We start from the raw sequence: 21,961 nt of genomic DNA, 5'->3' as shown, positions 1-21,961 counted from the left end.
GTTCCAAATCAGGACTGTCCCTGTTAGGACTGCAAACTCCAACTGCCCACCAGAGGAAGATAGTCTTACCGGATTATTCATATCTGAGAAGGCGCTGGGCTAGATAAGTGATACAATACAATAAAAGTGTTGCGGAGGCGATTGATAGATATTTAAATAAATGCGTTCATGTATCTTTTGGGCACACTTACATGACGTCGAGGGCTATTTTTAAATATTTCAATATATACCGTATATACGTGTTGTGTGGGATTCATTCTCTGATTGCTGGTTTGCAGGTAGCGCTCAGGACATTCACAGTTGTACTAATTGATTGGTAACGTGTGTAGAATGAAATCTTCTCTATGTCTCCAGAGTCGAGTTGCGCAGGGTTTCTGGAGGCAAGGAAGAGATTCGGGATTGTGAAATACAGAATGCAATCCCCAGAGAACAGGAAATAAATTAGCTGACGCGTTATTTTCAGTATTAAAATAATTTATAAAGTGGCAGCATGTTCGATATTCATGGAGATAAATGCTACTAAAGACTAAGAGATTCAGAGATGACTCCGAGAACCAGATATCCCATCAGGATTATAAAGGGAGAAGGTAAAAACGCTTAAATAAAACTAGCACAGTGAATAAAAGGATCATCGCTGACCATCCCTTCCTATTACTGAAACCTACACCCTCTGCTTATAGTCAGACTTTATTCTATAAAAAAAGACAAACAGATCTGTATCTTCCTGGGGCCTAGCAGGTCAATGCCGTGATGAACTGCTCTAACTGGGACAATACGCGGAACTTGATTTTTGATTATTAACTGCAGTTCCACATTTAACCACTAGTTGTCTACTCGTCTTCCATGTACCATACTCAATAAAGAGTTAAAGGGACACTATAGTCACCAAATCAACTTTAGTTTACTAAAGCAGTTGTAATGTATATCATGCCCCAGCAGTATCACTGCTCAATTCTCTGCCATTTAGAAGTTAAATCACCTTGTTTATGTAGCCCTAGTCACACCTCCCTGCATGTGACTTACACAGCCTTCCTAAACACTTCCTGTAAAGAGTCATCTAATTTTTGTACTTCCTTTATTGCTAATTTTGTTTAATTTAGAATTTCTTATCTCCTCTTCTGTTAATAGCTTGCTAGACCTGGCAGGGTCCTCCTGTGTGTGATTAAAGATGTACAGAGCAGGAGATCACACTTCTAAAGTAATTTAACATGTGATTGAAAATGAAACCATTTGTTCACGCAGGATGTGTCACTCACATGCAGGGGAGGAGTGGCTAGGGCTGCTTAAACAGAAACAAACGTTATTAAACTGCTAAATGGCAGATAATTGAGAAATGAGACTGCAAGGGCGTGATCTATACACCATAACTGCTTCACTAAGACAAAGTTGTTTTGGTTCTTAGAGTGTCCCTTTAAATATGAGAAGCCCTATGTTTAGTATTATTAATATTATTACTAGCATTTGTAAAGTTAATTGAGTTAACCAGGCTATAGAGGCAATTTGTTCTGAGTGAGTTCCTCTGGAATAAAATAATAAATAAATCATTAAATCTCCAACTTTTTTGGTCATAATTGATCAAATTGGTTCTAAAATCACTCCTGTTTCTAGCATTTCGACATGTGCGAAAGCTGCATGTTTCGGGGTGATTGCATTAAACTGACGGCTCTATATTTCAATAAAACAAATGTTTCGAAGTAGACTTGATTTTATTTGTAAGCTCCAAATCGAAATTCTAGGCATTTTCCTTGCTTTCTGAGCCAGATGTCTTTCTACTGCTTTATCCACAAAAACATCATCTTAAAATAAATGTTTTCTGATTGTATTTTATCTGAAACATAATAAATTGAAATAATATGTTGTAGCGGAGAGCCGATCTTGCACAGCTATTCTCCACTAGAGATTCCAGTGAGGCTCAGGAACAAGGTGATGTTAAGTCCATAGGCAAGGTTTCCAGCAGGTAAAGTAATACAGCAGTATCCCCATCGCAATCCCAATAACTGGACGACACACAGTTTCAGGAGTAGTCTGACAAGCTTTATTCCACAGTTCCTTATAAAGCCCTCTCCCATGCAAGGGAGGAGGTTCTATCACTTAAGACATTATCCAATCTCTAAGTAGTAACCTCCCACAGATCTCCTCCCCTCCTCTAGCATCATAATCCCCTTATTGTGTACACAGTTTTCCCCGAGTTTTGGATGTACCCTAAATACTTGGGGTACATCCACAAATCCAACATCCCCAGATAGCTCTATTCTGGGGGACCAACATACTTAAAAATTAGCCCATTCGGATGAATGGTTCGTGAGATATGGGGTTCCAAAGATTTGACCGACCGCATGGGTAAAGTATCCGAAAACAGTTCCATGCATTTTGGCCCTGCGGTCGGTCACAAACAAGGGAATGAAAACAGGCGAATTGCCTGTGTTATAGAGCCTGGAGAGGGTTTGAATGAATTCCCTTGTTTATGGGGCTCTTTCTACCGAACGGCGGGTCATTCGGTAGTTTCCATACGAATTTCTGGAAGTATGGAGGTCTCAGCGGTGTTTGCCTAGTCAAGTGTCCGATTTTAGTTCCAGACACTCGACGGCAAAACACCGCTGTTCGGTAGTTTAAGATGGCCGCCGCCACGTGTTTGTTTCCCGAATGGCGGCCACCCAGAGGACAAAGACCACACTGCACTGATTGCCAATTACCTGTTTGCAACATTGTTGCAAATGGTAATTGGAGGCACACTCATTCCTGGGTGGTCTGGTTGTTCGGTAGTTTCATTCCCTTGTTTTATTTGAATGATTCTACCGAACAACTAGAGGAATACAATTCTTTACATACATTTAACTGTCATTATACCCGGATACCATGCTTTCTATACATGTACATACACATTAAACCAGCCATATGACCAAATACACTTATTCTCATACATGTCGTGGGACAGCCCGGTACCAATCCGCTACACTGCTCCCCCTTGCCCACAAGCCGGCATACACAGTCTGATCCAACACGGATCGGCTTGGGGATGTCCGGGGGCTCACGGATCATTTCTCTAAGTCAGTTTGTCTTGACAACCCGTCAGCATTTCCATTCTGCTTACCCGGCCGGTACTGGATATTAAAGTCAAAAGGCTGTAGCGCCAAACTCCAGCGCAGCAGCCTGGCGTTGTCTCCAGCCACCCGGTTCAGCCAGACTAACGGGTTGTGATCCGTGAGCAAGGAAAAGGGCTGTCCATATAAATAGGGTTGTAGCTTCTTTAGGGCCCACACCACAGCCAGGCATTCCTTTTCGATGGCGGCGTAGCTTACTTCTCGAGGTAACAGTTTGCGACTGATGTAAGCCACTGGATGTTCCCCGCCATCGGCCCCGACTTGACTCAGTACTGCCCCCAATCCAAACATAGAAGCGTCTGTGTGAACAAGAAAACGTTTAGTTGGATTGGGAGCTGCCAAGACAGGGGCATTTATCAGTGCATTTTTCAATTGTTGGAATGCCTGCTCACACTCCGGGGTCCAGTTTACTTGTCGGGGAAGGTTCTTACGGGTCAGGTCAGTGAGGGGTTTGGCCAGGGCGCTATAATTGGGAACAAACTTCCGGTAATACCCTGCTGTCCCTAGAAACGCTAAAACCTGGGTCTTAGTCCTAGGGGTGGGCCACTGGGCTACAGCCTCTACTTTGGCGGGTTCGGGTTTTTGTTTACCGCACCCTACTCTATGTCCCAGGTATTGTACCTCAGCCATGCCGATACTACACTTGGCCGGCTTCAAGGTCAGACCTGCTTCCCTTATCCTATCTAGTACAGCTCCGATGTGAGCTAAGTGTTCCTGCCACGTATTGCTAAAAATAGCAATATCGTCCAGGTAGGCACATGTATAGTCCTGGAATCCATCTAGGAGTCGATCCACCATCCTTTGGAAGGTGGCTGGGGCGTTTTTCATCCCAAATGGCATGACCTTAAACTGGTACAAGCCAAATGGGGTGACAAAGGCCGACTTCGGGATGGCGTCTGGGGCCAGGGGGATTTGCCAATACCCTTTACACAAGTCAATAGTGGTGAGGTATTGGCCCCTGGCCATTCTGTCCAGTAACTCGTCTATCCGGGGCATCGGATAGGCGTCAGATACAGTCTTCTCGTTCAATCTCCTATAGTCCACGCAGAAGCGGGTCGTACCGTCTCGCTTTGGTACGAGGACTACAGGAGATGCCCAAGGACTGTCTGAGGGTTCAATCACCCCCAGTTGGAGCATTTCGTCGATCTCCTTACGCATGTTTGCCCGTACCGCTTCTGGAATGCGGTATGGCGTCTGGCGCATGGGTAGTTGCCCTGGGGTCTCGACCCGGTGAGTTGCCAGAGGCGTGTATCCAGGTACATTAGAGAACGTGTCGCGTTTCTCTTCCAATAGTTGCTGTACCTCGATCCGCTCCTGTGGGCTCAGCCGATCTCCCAGCGTAACCTCCCCTAAATCTCCGGACAGCTGCCCATCCCCCAGCAAATCGGGGAGGGGTAAGCTGTCAAACTCTTCCGTGTTAGGGGCACAGATGGCGGTTACCTCCTCAGTACGCTCGTGGTAGGGCTTCAGCATGTTCACATGGAGCATGCGTCGCCCCCCAGTCCCTGTGCAGGGGCCGATAATATAGGTGGTATCGCATCTTTGCTCCACCACCTTATATGGGCCCTGCCAGGCGGCCTGTAACTTATCATGTCGGACAGGTTTTAAAATTAGTACCTTCTGCCCGACCTGAAAGCTACGGTCCCTGGCTCCCCGATCATACCATGTGCGCTGGCGGGTCTGGGCCTCCTGAAGGTTTTCCCGTACCGTCTTGGTCAACGCTTCTAGGCGGTCCCGAAAGGCCAACACATATGGTAGGATGGGAGTGCCATCTGTGCTCCGGTCTCCCTCCCAATGCTCTCTAATAAGATCCAATGGGCCTCGGACCCTCCTTCCAAACAATAATTCAAACGGGGAGAACCCTGTGGATTCCTGCGGCACCTCCCGGTATGCAAATAGGAGGTGCGGCAGGAATCGTTCCCAGTCCTTGTGGGTCTCTGCGAAGGTTCGGAGCATCTGCTTCAAGGTACCATTGAATCGTTCGCAGAGCCCGTTCGTCTGGGGGTGGTAAGGGGCGCTGATAATAGGTTTAATGCCACAGATCCTCCAGAGGTGTTGGGTGAATTCTGCGGTAAACTGGGTACCCTGATCCGAGATAATCTCCCTGGGTAATCCCATCCGGGAGAATATCCGCATGAGGGCATCCGCGACCGTCTCAGCGTGGATGTTGGTCAGAGCCACTGCTTCTGGATACCTGGTGGCATAATCTACGACCGTTAAAATATACCGTTTTCCTGACGGGCTAACTTTATTGAGGGGGCCTATCAGATCCACCGCTATTCGGCTAAAAGGTTCCTCTATTATGGGTAAGGGGTGAAGTTTAACCTTCCTGCGATCCCCCCTTTTTCCCACTCTCTGGCAGGTATCGCAAGTCGTGCAATATCTGCGTACTTCCTGGCTAATCCCTGGCCAGAAGAAACTCTGGGTTAGTCTGTACCTGGTGCGACTAACCCCTAGATGTCCGGATAGCGGAATATCATGCGCTATCCGGAGTAATTCAGCCCGGTACCGCTGTGGTACCACTAATTGTCTCCTCGCTATCGGGTCTAACCCCGTAATCTGTTTGGTTGTTTCCCTGTATAAAAGTTGTTTATCCCAGATAAACTTCTCTCCCTCCGCCCCGGGGGAACCCGTGCCAACCTTGTCCCTATACACCTGAAGCGTGGGGTCTGTTGCGACTTCAGCTACAAATTCATTAGGTGGAGCCCAGGGGACACATTCTAGAGGGGGGGTAGGGTTGCTTACCTGGACCTCCGGCAGTGTGTTGTGGTCCTGGGTGCGGGCCTGTTGTCGGGTGACTACAGGGTTGACCTCTCCTGTGGTGGGTGACTGGGGCTCAAAAGCAGAAGTGAGCCTCCCCAGATCGTTCCCCAATAAAACCTCCGCCGGTAAATGTGGCATCAACCCCACCTCCACTTCCCCTGCCCCCGCTCCCCAATGTAAATGTACCCTTGCTGTAGGTAGCCGATACACTGCTCCCCCAGCTACCCGGACGGCAACAGTTTTGTTCAGTTTTGCCTGATCTGAAATCAGGTGGCTCTGTACCAAAGTGATGGTGGCTCCCGAATCTCGTAATCCCCGGACTGCTGTACCATTCAGATATACCGTCTGTCGATGGTGCCGTAGATTATCCACATTGGCCTGGACCGGATCTGCCTCGTGCAGTACCTCCCATTGTTCCACAGTAGTAATGGGGATTGCGGAACCATATGGGGTGGTGACTAGGTCCTGGTAGTGGTGGACTGCGGCCGCCCTGGGTGGAGGTGGGCCTGGACGAATCCAGGTGGAACGGTCCCGTAGCTGTGGGCATTCCCTTTTATAATGTCCCCACTTCTGGCAGTGATGACAGGGGCCAGCGGTGGGTTGTCGGAACCGGGGCTGTGCAGCGGGTGGTGGAGGTGGTGGTAGCGGTCTCGGTGGAGCTGGGGTGTAGTTGTTTCCCCCGAATGTTTTAAAGGTTGCTTTTGGAGCTGCAGGTTTTTGTGACCTGCGTGCATCCAGGTAGTCATCCGCTTTCCTAGCCGCCTCGGTAAGGGAAGTAGGGTTTCTGTCCCTTACCCATTCCTGGACCTCATTGGTTACTCCCTCATAGAACTGCTCCATCAGCAACATTTGTATTACATCCTCCATAGAACGTGCCTTGCTAGCTTGCACCCACCCGAGCGCTGCCCCCTGTAATCGGCATGCCCACTCTGCGTGCGAGTCCTTCTCTGTTTTCTTTAGATCCCGGAACCTCCGCCGGTATGCCTCGGGTGTTATAGCATACCTGGCGAGTATAATTTCTTTCACTTTACTGTAATTCCTTATTTCGTCATTAGGTACAGTCCGATATGCCTCTGCTGCCCTCCCGGTTAACCTTCCAGCCAAAATAGGTACCCAGTCCTCTGCGTTAATTTTATGCAGTGCACACAGTCTTTCAAAGTCTTGCAGGAAAGCGTCTATATCTTCCTCTGCCTCCACATATGTTTTAAAAGCCTGGTATGGTATTTTAGGCTTACCTTCCTGTGGCACATTAATTGCAGAGCTTTGTTCTGGTGCCTGTGTCCTTAGGATGAATTCTTGTACCTCGGCCATTGTCCTGGTAACAATTTCTGTTGGGGGGTTTTCCCCATAAAAGGATAGCCTGAACTGAACCTGCCTCTGGAATTCCGATCCTTGTGGTGTTCCTCCCGGCTCCCTCTGTGCCGGAACTGAATCGCCCTCCATTCTGTACTCTGCCATGAGTTCTGTAACAAGTACTGCTTTCTTCTTATTGCTGGCTTGTATACCCCTTGCCTCTAGGAGGTCCTTTAGCGTGGAGCGTTTTAGCGCAGAAAAATCAATCTCCATCCGTACTCCATTTACGCTTGTTCCTCTGTGAGTTTGGATCCCAGCGCTGCCAACCAATGTAGCGGAGAGCCGATCTTGCACAGCTATTCTCCACTAGAGATTCCAGTGAGGCTCAGGAACAAGGTGATGTTAAGTCCATAGGCAAGGTTTCCAGCAGGTAAAGTAATACAGCAGTATCCCCATCGCAATCCCAATAACTGGACGACACACAGTTTCAGGAGTAGTCTGACAAGCTTTATTCCACAGTTCCTTATAAAGCCCTCTCCCATGCAAGGGAGGAGGTTCTATCACTTAAGACATTATCCAATCTCTAAGTAGTAACCTCCCACAGATCTCCTCCCCTCCTCTAGCATCATAATCCCCTTATTGTGTACACAGTTTTCCCCGAGTTTTGGATGTACCCTAAATACTTGGGGTACATCCACAAATCCAACATCCCCAGATAGCTCTATTCTGGGGGACCAACATACTTAAAAATTAGCCCATTCGGATGAATGGTTCGTGAGATATGGGGTTCCAAAGATTTGACCGACCGCATGGGTAAAGTATCCGAAAACAGTTCCATGCATTTTGGCCCTGCGGTCGGTCACAAACAAGGGAATGAAAACAGGCGAATTGCCTGTGTTATAGAGCCTGGAGAGGGTTTGAATGAATTCCCTTGTTTATGGGGCTCTTTCTACCGAACGGCGGGTCATTCGGTAGTTTCCATACGAATTTCTGGAAGTATGGAGGTCTCAGCGGTGTTTGCCTAGTCAAGTGTCCGATTTTAGTTCCAGACACTCGACGGCAAAACACCGCTGTTCGGTAGTTTAAGATGGCCGCCGCCACGTGTTTGTTTCCCGAATGGCGGCCACCCAGAGGACAAAGACCACACTGCACTGATTGCCAATTACCTGTTTGCAACATTGTTGCAAATGGTAATTGGAGGCACACTCATTCCTGGGTGGTCTGGTTGTTCGGTAGTTTCATTCCCTTGTTTTATTTGAATGATTCTACCGAACAACTAGAGGAATACAATTCTTTACATACATTTAACTGTCATTATACCCGGATACCATGCTTTCTATACATGTACATACACATTAAACCAGCCATATGACCAAATACACTTATTCTCATACATGTCGTGGGACAGCCCGGTACCAATCCGCTACATATGTAACTTTGGTGCTGGGAATCCCAGCTTGAGGATTGAAACGGAGAAATGTTTTATGGCAGGAGCGGTCTCTGTACAGTTATATGGAAAAAGCTATAAATCTCTTAATTAAGTTACAATGATAGAAGGAAAACACATCGAATAACAAAGTTTTGAAATTATTCAGACCGATAATACCACGGTATGTTTTCCTTTCTCCAAAGCAATCACTAAATCAGAACCATATCACTCTAATTGTCTGTTAATCCCAGCCGTAATCCTGCAAAGGCTGCTTTCAATCAACATGTAATCAGTTTAGCTCGGAATATCAGTCTAAGGACAAAGTATTTGTGTTGCGTTAGAAGGAATTAAAGAATAATGATTTATAAAAACAGCAGAGACAGATAGCCATGAATGTCAGGCTCGTTTCTGTTTTTTTATTTTTAAGTAGATCTGGAAGGCCAGTGATAGGGGTCTCTTTAGTGGAATGTCCTGTTGTTCTTGTAACGTAGCCCCTTGCTGTGAGTGGTGCTGTAGAGTATTAGCGGCACTGGTAAGATCTCACTATTTGGTATCATGGCAGATCTGTAGAAGTCGATAAGCCTCACAGATATATAAGGCCCCAGAGGCAGGAGAAAATGGCATCCAAATGCTGTTATTTCTGTAAATTGTGCAGTGCCGGATCATTGCCGGGGCTCGGAAATTACCGGATTACTTGGGTAGTAAGGTGTGACCTGACACTAGACTCTCTGTACGGGCACATTGTCTAAGCCATTCTTCGGTTATTATTGCCCCGATTTAGTCTCTTCTAGATAAGGTTATGCAGGTCTTTGGAGACCACATCCCATCCGGTGTCTTGGTTACAGGTGGCCGACCTGTGGCCAGAGGTGTGATGGCGGCTGTAAATAAAAACAAATTAAATAAAATTAGATTTTTATTGCAAATAGGAGTGCTGGTATTTTCTTAGATGACTAATGATATGCTACTAGAGGGGGTGGCTATATATACCCTTTTGCACCCTCATGTGTATATGCCGTACATTAACCGGTTACTCTTTATTTATAGTGTGGTGGCTATATCTGTCTTTGGGCCAACCATAAAATACGTATTTTTGTGAATCCAGTTCGGGCTTCATAAGGCTAGTATCTAGAAGGAGTTTTTTCCATAACAACAAAGTGTTCGTTTCATGTGTTTCAGAATAATTAGAAAACTAAACTCAACAGGAATATCATAAAAAGACACCAATTTCTGGAAGTCAGAATAATACCTACCCTAGCTGTCCGTATTTTAATAAATAGAAATAATGCATCAAAATGCACTCACATCAATCCGTTTTTATACAGAACAATAAAACCGAAAAAGAAAGCCATTCTGAGCATCTCCAATAGCTTCCATTCACTCTATAATATTTCCAATGTTAAAGGGACACTATCGGCACCCAGACCAGTTCAGCTCATTGAAACAGTCTGGGTGCAGTGTCTCTGTCACACGTGGTCCTGCAATGTTTAACTGATGCTGCCCGTGAGTACATCCAGCATCAGTAACATTCCTTATAGGAAAGCACCGAGTCATGCATGCGCACCCCCACCAATATCCATTTTCAATAAAACACTGACACCAAGGTTTTGGCAAAATTATATCACAGCTTTTATTGATTATTAACATAAATTATAAAGGTCATTGTCAACAGCAGGCCAACTTTGGCCTGCACAATTACCATCCTGCAGTTTATAATTTAACCCCTTGACAATGACCCACCCCCACATAACATAATACCCAAACATTGTAACATTTAACTTAACATTGGAACATGACCATTGCCACCAAAGGGCACCATCCATTGCCACCAAGTGTAGGGGCATACCGCGACACCTACGAGCCCGAACCTACCAAACCAGTCCAAAGGCCTACCTATTAGCCCTGAACTCCAAACTTTTTCCCCATCTCACTCTTTTCTCCCCCCAACTTTACTCTCCATCCCCCGCCGCCGTGACCAAACGGGAAACACCTGAAAGCAAAGGGAGGTTGGGGGGGACAACAACAGGTAAGTGTAACTTTAGATTAAATTGATTCTTAGATCTAAAATGGCCACTACTTATACTCCCCTTATAACTCCACCCCACTCCATTTCCTTAGACCAATCCCTAACCACTGACCCTTAGATGGCCTGTCTCCTGGCAATGTCAAGGCCCACTCCCCTTAGCTACGCTGCTCCATGATGGCATATGCAAAACCCCCACCAATATCCATTTTCAATAAAACACTGACACCAGGGTTTTGGCAAAATTATATCACAGCTTTTATTGATTATTAACATAAATTATAAAGGTCATTGTCAACAGCAGGCCAAGCTCGAACCTACCAAACCAGTCCAAAGGCCTACCTATTAGCCCTGAACTCCAAACTTTTTCCCCATCTCACTCTTTTCTCCCCCCAACTTTACTCTCCATCCCCCGCCACAGCTCAGAGCTCAACTCCTCGAGCTCCTGAGCGACACCCCCCCCCCCAGTGAAAAGATTGCCCTCTGTAGGCCCTCCTGGAAACCAATAGAAAATCCCGGCCTCTTCAGAGAGATGGACCCCATCTCGCCTATAATAACCTGGAAGCATGTCTTCCAACTCCCTGTGCCTAATTACAACCCCCCCCAACCGCTTCACATACGCTGCCATAACCTTATTAACCTTACCCTTAATTTTCGCCACCGCAGAGGGATTCCGCGCGTGTCGCCAGTAAAACCTCAGAACCATTTTCGACCATACTACCATAACCCCTGGCACTAACTCCCTCAATGTGTCCACGTCCCTCTTCATACACTCAATCAATACCTTTTGAGGTAACGACTCCACATCATTGCCCCCTGCGTGAAGCACCACTATGTCCTGACCCAACAGAATTTTGTGAAACATTTCCTCACAGATAGCATTCCAACCCCAACCACGGTATCCAAACCACCGAAGCTGCACCACGGAACTAGGAAAGCCCAGCTGCAGTTCATGATGTCGAACTGCAGCTCTCCGATGCGCCCAGTATATGTATGAGTGGCCGACCACCCATGCCATCCGACCTGCAAGACATAAAGCAAACATAGACAACCACAACACAAACATTGAAACAACAACTCCCCATCAACCACCCTTAGGCCTTATACCAACTTGTCTGGCCTGACGTAAGACCTGAACTTCAGCGACTCCCACCTGCCGATCCTTTACACCCGATCACCCAAGCCCAGTCTCGCCGCTTCAGTAGCCGCGCCAATCCGAAAGGAATGAGTCCTGAATTGGCCCGGGTCCACTCCCAACTTTGCCAACGCCTACCGAAAAACCCTGAGGAACTGGAACGTTGATAGCGAAGAGCCATCCTCGTGCTTAAAATATGAACCCCCGGCCATTGCCCGTACCTCCTGGAAGGCCGCTGCGCACTTAACCGGGCATGTTCTCCCACCCGGGAGCTCCCACTACGTAACCAACGTCCCCTTCCCCATTATATCCGTTTTGGACCGCCTCAGGTTGATCACTACCTTGTTACTCTACAATTCCACATCCACTGCCTGAAGCCCCTTGGCGATTGCTGCTGACCAGCTCGCTGACAAGAAATTTCCCCGAAAAAGGCGAAACTCAAAACCATGGAGAACAGCTTAACTTCGTATCCCGAAAAACACACCACGGGCAGCACCCTGACCACCCGCTGAAGCAACTTGAACGACACCGGCCTCCTGGAATCCACTGACACTTTACCCCTCCTGAAACCTTTCAGCGCCTGTCTCACAAGAAAATGTTTAGTGGCATCTTCCCATCCATTAAACTTGAACAAGAAAGCTAGCGCTGCCAGCTTACGCCCTACTACCACTGCCGAAGCCCCTGTGGTGACCGACCTACACACGAGCCACAACAGCGTGTCCAACCGGGCCTCCCTTGAGAGCTGACCCCCTGTCTGTTGCACAAGCCCATCTCATTCCTCCCACATCTTACTATACGCCGTCCATGTAGCGGGTGCCAGGGAGTTCCTGATCAAGCCGCCAAGCATGATGTCCCGAGCCGCCACATCTCGTCCGGGCAAGACATCCCTTCCTCCCGCACACCAGGTGCCGCCTGCCGGAACCTCTCCCACTGCGAACGAGATAACGCATCGGCAATAACATTCAGCAGTCCTGGCACGTGGCGTGCCCGAAAAACAATATTAAAATGCATACAGAACAAGACAAAACGGCGAAGAAGCCGCACCACCGGGATAGAGGACGCTGACAGCCCATTCACTGCATCAACCACTGCCATATTGTCGGGACAAAAATACAACCTTCTTATCCTTTAACTGTGGACCCCATAGTGACAGCGCTACGACTAACGGGAACAACTCCAGGAACGCCAAGTTGCGTATCAGCGGGCTGGCCTTCCACGCCGCTGGCCAAATCCCTGCACACCATTGACCCGAGAAGTAAGCCCCGAAACCGACACTACCTGAAGCGTCCGTGAACAGCTCCAGCTCCTGTGAAGAAGCCGCCGACTCCCGAAAGAACACCTTCCCGTTAAAGTCCCGCAAGAATTCCCCCCAGACGTCCAGATCGGCCTTCATAGGCGCTGAGAACCGAATAAGGTGGTGCGGGAACACCACCCCCCGTCGCCCTGGCTAGGAATCTGTTAAAAACCCTTCCAACCGGAATCACCCGACAGGTGAAGTCTTATGGATTATGTCAATATGGTGGTATCAGAATGGGAGAAGGATTATTTCAATGTGGTGGTATCAAAATGACAGAAGGATTATGTCAATGTAGTGGTATCAGAATGGGAGAAGGATTATGTCAATGTGGTGGTATCAGAATGGGGTTTTCTGAGAGGTCCTATTTTCAGATGTTCTGGGAAATAACAGAAATAAAAATAGTCGGTGTGCATGCTCTCTACTTGAATAAACTTGGAATAATAAAGAAACAGCAGGAACATTGATGGCAATTTTTTTTTATACATTGACATTTTATACTAGACCAAACCTGGAGCCAATGACTCTAATCTGTGGCACTTGTCTAATATTGGGTCATGGATCAGGATATTAAATAAAGCTGCCTACGCAGGGGTTTAAATGTAAATCGGGTGAAGATGTTGGGAGCGTCAGCTCAGGAGTAGCTGTACTGCAGGAATCCGTGGGAACAGTCCCTCTAATATGGGTGGGGGTTGAGAGGGTAAGGAAGGCAAGACAGGTTGTGGTGGTAGGGGACTCTCATTTGGAGAGTTGATAGGGTAATCTTCCACTCTGATCGTCTCAAACGGACAGTTTTCTGTCTCCTGGGTGCTCGGGTCCGGCATGTTGCTGACAGAGTGGATGGATTATTGGGAGAGGCTGGGGATGACCCAGTGGTTATGGTCCATGTTGGTACCAATGACAAAGTAAGAAGAAGATTCAAGGTCCTAAAAATTAGTTCAGGAATTTAGCAAGTGAACTGAAGAAAAGGACCTCCATGGTGGTATTCTCTGAGATATTACCTGTGCCATGCGCTACAGTGGAAAGGCAGCGGGAGATTAGAGAGGTCAATGCATGGCTGAAGTCTTGGTGCAGGAAAGAGGATTTTGGTTTTTTGGAGCGCTGCGCTTGGGTACAACCTTTATAGTAGTGATGGGTTGCACCTAAATGGAAGAGGGTCTGCTGTGCTGGGGGATAGGATGGTTAGAAGGTTGGATGAGATTTTAAACTAGTAGTTGGGGGGGAAAGGTCATTGCAATCTACAAAATCTACACAATGGAGATAGCACAGAAAGGAGATGGGCTTTAGCATAGTATAAGGGGGAGGGGCAAGCTCAGAATAGAGGAGGTATGTGATATTGATAAAAATTCTCAAAAAGTACAAATGACTCATGACAATATTAAATGTATGCTTACTAATGCAAGGAGCCTATATAACAAAATGGGGGAACTAGAGGCAGTAGCATACACTAAACAATATGATATAATAGGCATAACTGGAACAAGGTGGGATGAGACATAACTGGGCAGTTAACTTAAATGGGTACATGTTATTTAGGAAGGATAGGAAAAACAAGAAGGGTGGTGGGGTATGTTTGTATGTCAGCCATGAGTTATAGCCAAATCTTAAGCAAGTGGAATGTGATGAGGAAAATGTGGAAGCTTTATGGGTAAATATCTGCTTGGGGGAAAAGGAGGGAAATCAACTATTGGTTGGGATATGTTATAAACCACCTAATGTTAATATTGACGAGGAACAACAGCTATTTGAGCAAATTGAGAAAGCTGCAAATCTTGGCAACACTTTAATTATTGGAGATTTTAATTACCCGGACATAAATTGGGACAGAGGGACTAGTAGCTCAGCAAAGGGAATTAGGTTTTTAAACTTGTTAAATTACACCTTCATGTCACAACTTGTACAAGCACCAACTAGAAAGGATATTGTAACGGACCGTTTTGCTCACCAGAGGTTAAAAACCGTTTAGGCGATCTTCCACTTTCCAGATGCGCAGGCAGCTACTGTAAGCACCAATCTCCTGAACTGCAAACTACACGAATCCTGGAAACAGCCGAACAGGAAAAACCATACGAAAGGTTTACACTCCTGGCAGTCAGCATACAATCCAATTCCCCCAATAACGAGACAACACTTCGTTTTGAGGGTTAAGCAGAATCTGCCGATTTATTCACACAACCTCCTTTTAAGACATTCTCCCATGCAAGGGAGGGATCCACAACAATTAGTACCACAGCCAGGGCTCGAGTCCTGCAGGAACGCGTGGGAACGGCGTTCCTGCACTTTTTTTAGTGCAGGAACGCCGTTCCCGTTTATGGTCCTGCAGGCACTCAGGGAGCGGCACAAAATGCCGCCCCCAAATGCCCCCCGTGTTCCCCCTGTCATGGGGGGGCCCAAGAGGTGGCCTAATGGCCACCTGAAGGACCCTCCCCCCGGCCGGCTCTTGTCTCTCTGTCAGACGCAGCGAGGGAGCTGTGTCCTCTCTGCTCCCTCTCGCCGCGCCGTTTGCTGATGCTGGGAGCCGGAATATGACGTAATTTCCGGCTCCCGGCATCAGCAGACAGCCCGCGCGGCGAAAGGGAGCAGAGAGGACACAGCTCCCTCGCCGCGTCTGACAGAGAGAGACAAGAGCCGGCCGCACTGAAGCCCCACTGGACCCCAGGGACAGGTCCACGCCAGCTCTCCAGGTAGGGAGGCTGGGTGGACATTTTTAAATTTAAAACAAAATATACAAATTATTTTTGTGTATGTGAGTGTGTGTGTGTGTGTATGTGTCTGTGAGTGTACGTGTATGTGTCTGGGAGTGTGTCTGTGAGTGTATGTGTGTATGTCTGTGAGTGTATGTGTCTGTGTCTGGTAGTGTGTGTGTGTGTCTGTGAGTGTATGTGTGTGTGTATGTGTGTGTGTCTGTGAGTGTGTGTGTGTGTGTGTCTGTGAGTGTATGTGTGTGTGTCCAGGGCTCGAGTCCTGCAGGAACGCATGGGAACGGCGTTACTGCACTTTTTCCAAAGCAGGAACGCCGTTCCCGATCCCAGTCCTGCAGGACCTGCCCTGCTACACTGTGTGCCCTCTCCAGCTCTAACACTCGCGAGACCCGCGGCTGTCAGAGCGTTGCCACGGGTTACCATGGCAACGCTCCGCACAGGCGAGTCTCGCGAGAGTTAGAGCTGGAGAGGGAACACAGTGTGTGATGGCCCCTGTGTGCAGCGGCTGCCTCCCCCACTGGACCACCAGGCGATCTCCCCCCTCCCTGACAAGGTAAGAAGCAGGGAGGGGGGAATAAAAAGAAAATGTAGACACATAAAGTTTAAAAAAAAAAAAATGCTTCTCGCCTATCACCCAGCACACACACACCTCATCATCCAGCACACACACACACACATCATCATCCAGCACACACATCATCATCCAGCACACACATCATCATCCAGCACACACACACACACACACACACACCATCATCCAGCACACACACACATCATCATCCAGCACACACACACATCATCATCCAGCACACACACACACATCATCACCCAGCACACACACACACACACACCATCATCCAGCACACACACACACACACATCATCATCCAGCACACACACACACACACACACACACACACACACACATCATCCAACACACACATACCATCCAGCACACACATACCATCCAGCACACACACACACACACATAATCCAACACACACACACACACATAATCCAACACACACACCATCCAGCACACACACACATCATCCAGCACACACACATCATCCAGCACACACACATCATCCAGCACACACACTTCATCCAGCACACACACTTCATCCAGCACACACACTTCATCCAGCACACACACTTCATCCAGCACACACACTTCATCCAGCACACACACACTGTATTCATTATACACAATCTGCACTAATTATAAACACACTACATTCATTATACACACTCTGCACTCATTACAAACACACTACATTCTAGGGATCGACCGATTATCGGTTTTACCGATATAATCGGCCGATATTCGGTATTTTCGGCAATATCGGTATCGGCCAATAGAGATACCGATATTGCCGATAATACCTCCTAAGACTGCCAGGCTCATTACAAGCCCGGCGGTCCTGGGGGGGCCGGCAGCAAGCGTTTACTCACCTCCCAGCAGCTCCTCCAGCTCCCCAGAGTAAATCTCGTGAGACACGCGACCCTCAGAGCGTTGCCATGGGTTACCGTGGCAACGCTCCGTGCGGCACGCTGGCCGCAAGATTTACACTGGGAAGCTGGAGGAGCTGCTGGGAGGTGAGTAAACACACTGCATTATATACACACACTATACAAACAAATACTATACAAACACACTGAATTATATACACACACACACTATACAAACACACTGCATTATACACACACACTATACAAACAAATACTACACAAACACTGCATTATATACACACTATACAAACACTGAATTTTATAAACACACTATACAAATACACTGCATTATATAAACACTGCATTATATTCAGTGTGTTTATGTAGTGTGTTTATATAATTCAGTGTGTGTTTGTGTAGGGTTTTTATATAATGCACACTACACAAACACACTGCATTATATAAACACACTACATTCACTATACACACACTACACAAATACACACACTACACAAATACACACACTACACAAACATACACACTTTGCATTTAGTATATACAGCATTCACTTTACGCACACTACCCACACACTACACAAACACTCTGCTTTCATTATATACACACTAGACAAATACACACTGCATCCACTACACACACTAGACAAATACTCACTGCATCCACTACACACACACTACACAAACACACACACACACTACACAACACACACTGCATCCACAACACACACACACTACACAACACACACTGCATCCACAACACACACACACACACTACACAACACACAATGCATCCACAACACACACACTACACAACACACACTGCATCCACAACACACACTGCATCCACAACACACACTGCATCCACAACACACACACACTACACAAACACACACTGCATCCACTACACACACTACACAAACACACACTGCATCCACTACACACACACACTACACAAACACACACTGCATCCACTACACACACACTATACAAACACACACAGCTCCCCTGTCTAAACACACTGCATCCACTACACGTGGCAGGTATATTTTGTGCATTTACCTTTAGAAATAGTTTTTATTTTCCAAAATGGTAAATGTACAGAATATCGGCAAATTATATCGGCTATCGGCCTGAAAGTTCACAGAATATCGGTATCGGTATCGGCTCTAAAAATTCAATATCGGTCGATCCCTACTACATTCACTATACACACTCTGCATTCATTATACACACTCTGCACTCGCTACAAACACACTACATTCATTATACACACTCTGCACTCACTACAAACACACTACATTCACTATACACACTGCACTCACTACACACTGCATTCACTATACACACTCTGCACTCACTACAAATACACTGCATTCATTATACACACTCTGCACTCACTACAAACACACCACATTCATTATACACACTCTGCACTCACTACAAACACACCACATTCATTATACACACTCTGCACTCACTACAAACACACTACATTCACTATACACACTTGGCACTCACTACAAACACACTACATTCACTATACACACTTGGCACTCACTACAAACACACTACATTCATTATAGACACTCTGCACTCCCTACAAACACACTGCATTCATTATACACACACTGCACTCACAACAAACACACTACAGTCATTATACACACTCTGCACTCACTACAAACTCACTACACACACTGAATTCACTATACACACTCTGCACTCACTACAAATACACTGCATTCATTATACACACTCTGCACTCACTACAAACACACTTGGCACTCACTACAAACACACTACATTCACTATACACACTTGGCACTCACTACAAACACACTACATTCATTATAGACACACTGCACTCACAACAAACACACTACAGTCATTATACACACTCTGCACTCACTACAAACTCACTACACACACTGAATTCACTATACACACTCTGCACTCACTACAAATACACTGCATTCATTATACGCACTCTGCACTCACTACAAACACACCACATTCATTATACACACTCTGCACTCACTACAAACACACTACATTCATTATACACACTCTGCACTGCACTATATGCATAGGAGTGTAAAAACATTTTTTGAAGGGGGAGGGGCGGGAATCTTGGGTGAGTTCCCACACTTTTTTCCCCAGGACTTGACCCCTGACCACAGCCAATAATGTACCAGTTACCTCCCACACATCTCCTCCTCTTAGTGTGTCACATAATCCCATTATTCCAGACACAAGTTCCCTGGGTTTCTGGATGTCTCAGCGGTGTTTGCCTAGTTGAGTGTCCGAATTTAGTTCCAGACACTCAATGGCAAAACATCACTGTTCGGGAGTTTAAGATGGCCTCCGCCACGTGTTTGTTTCCCGAATGGCGGCCACCCAGAGGACGAAGAACACATTACATAAATGGCCAATTACCCGTTTGCAACAATGTTGCAAACGGTAATTGGAGGCACACTTATTCCTGGGTGGTCTTGTTGTTCGGTAGTTTCACTCAATATAATAAATGGAGTGATTCTACTGAACAATCAGACGAATGCTGTATACACATATACAATTTACCAAACACATAATAACATACATTATATTTAAGACAGCCTGAATGCAATCTGCTACAGGGGCATTGTTCCTAAAAGTCATAATATGTCCACGGATGGCCCTTAAAGGGCCAGTAGCAGCAATATAAAATACCACATGCCCAAATATTGCATTCAAAGGTACAAATTTACCAGGGGCCATAGTCAGCAGATAGGAGGCGGGCAGCCAGGCCTCTCCAATGCCCAGTGGCGAGGCGGGTTCCGCCACAGATACTTGTCTGGATCTCATTATAACAAACAACGTTGATCTTTTCACCAACATTCTAGTAGGTGAGCACTTGGGAAATAGTGATCACAATATGGTGTCCTTTGAAATAAACTAAAAAAAACTAAAGCACATGGGGTATACCAAAACATAATTTTAAAAAGAACAATTTCGATAAGTTAAGGGCAGCTTTACAATATATTGACTGGCATACACTCTTTAGTGAAAAGAACACTGAGGATAAATGGAACATCTTCCAACAAATATTAGAAAGGTACATTTATCAGTATGTAACATTGGGAAATAAATATACAATAAACAAATTGAAACCAATGTGGCTTAGTGGGAAAGTGAATCAAGAAATTAAAAAGAAAAGGTCATTCAAAGCATTTAAATCTGACAAATCAGATGCATCCTATAAAAGATATAAGGAAGCCAATAATGTGTGCAAAAAGGCAATTAGATTTGCTAAACTTAAAATTTAAAAAATGATAGCTAAAGAGAGCAAAACAAACCCCAAAGCATTCTTTAAGTACATAAATTCTAAAAAAAATTAAAGTGTAGGTACATTAAAAACCGGGTGGGGATGTTCGTAAATGACAACCAGGAAAAGGCAGACATTTTAAATAACTATTTCCCCTCCATATATATTAAGGAAGAACCCATGACAATAGATATGCAAATGATTGCTGCAAAAAACTTGCAGAAAAATTGTAATTGGTTAATTCAAGACAAGGTGTAATTAAAGAAAGTTAATAAACAGAGCTCCAGGGCCTGACGATATTCACCCACAAGTACTGAAGGAACTAAGTGTGGAAAGAAGTGAACCTCTGTTTTTAATCTTTCAAGATTCTTTTCTTTCAGGAAGTGTTCCGGAGGATTGGAGGAAGGCAGATGTGGTTCCTCTATTCAAAAAGGGTTCAAAATCCTTGCCTGGAAATTATAGACCTTTGAGCTTAACTTCTGTGGCTGGTGAGACCTCACTTGGAGTACTGTACACAGTACTGGAGACCATATCTTCAGAAGGATATTGATACCTTAGAGAGAGTTCAAAGAAGGGCTACTAAACTGGTTCATGGATTGCAGGATAAAACTTACTAGGAAAGGTTAAAGGATCTTAACATGTATAGCTTGGTGGAAAGACGAGACAGGGGGAATATGATAGAAACATTTAAATACATAAAGGGAATCAACACAGTAAAGGAGGAGACTATATTTAAAAGAAGAAAAACTACCACAACCAGAGGACATAGTCTAAAATTAGAAGGACAAAGGTTTAAAAATAATATCAGGAAGTATTACTTTACTGAGAGGGTAGTGGATGCATGGAATAGCCTTCCAGCTGAAGTGGTAGAGGTTAACACAGTAAAGGAGTTTAAGCATGCGTGGGATAGGCATAAGGCTATCCTAACTATAAGATAAGGCCAGGGACTAATGAAAGTATTTAGAAAACTGGGCAGACTAGATGGGCCGAATGGTTCTTATCTGCCGTCACATTCTATGTTTCTATGTTTCTATGGTAAAATATTTGAAAGGTTATTAAGGGATAATATTCTAGAATTCCTTGAGAAGAACATGATTATCAGCAAAATCAGCACGGTTTTATGAAGCACAGGTCGTGTCAAACGAACTTGATTGCGTTCTACGAAGAAGTAAGTAGAAGTATAGATCAGGGCCGGTGCTAGGATTTTTGACTACAGAGGCGAAGATGCATTTTGATGCCCCCCCCCCCCCCCGCACCCAAAAAAAAAACAATGCATCTTCACCCCTGTGTCTCGTAGCCCCCCTTTTGAATTTTACCCCCTTTAGTGTGTCTCATACAACCCCTCTTATGTATTTCTTACTTCCCCGTCAGCTCCTTTCTATCTCTCTTTTTCTCCCATATAGACAGACATAGATACAGGCAAAAATACATACATGCACAAATACACAAACA

This window comes from Pelobates fuscus, chromosome 3 (assembly GCF_036172605.1).
Source record: "Pelobates fuscus isolate aPelFus1 chromosome 3, aPelFus1.pri, whole genome shotgun sequence".
In the NCBI taxonomy this organism is placed as follows: Eukaryota; Metazoa; Chordata; class Amphibia; order Anura; family Pelobatidae; genus Pelobates; species Pelobates fuscus.
Note: the sequence above shows the minus strand (reverse complement) of the source record.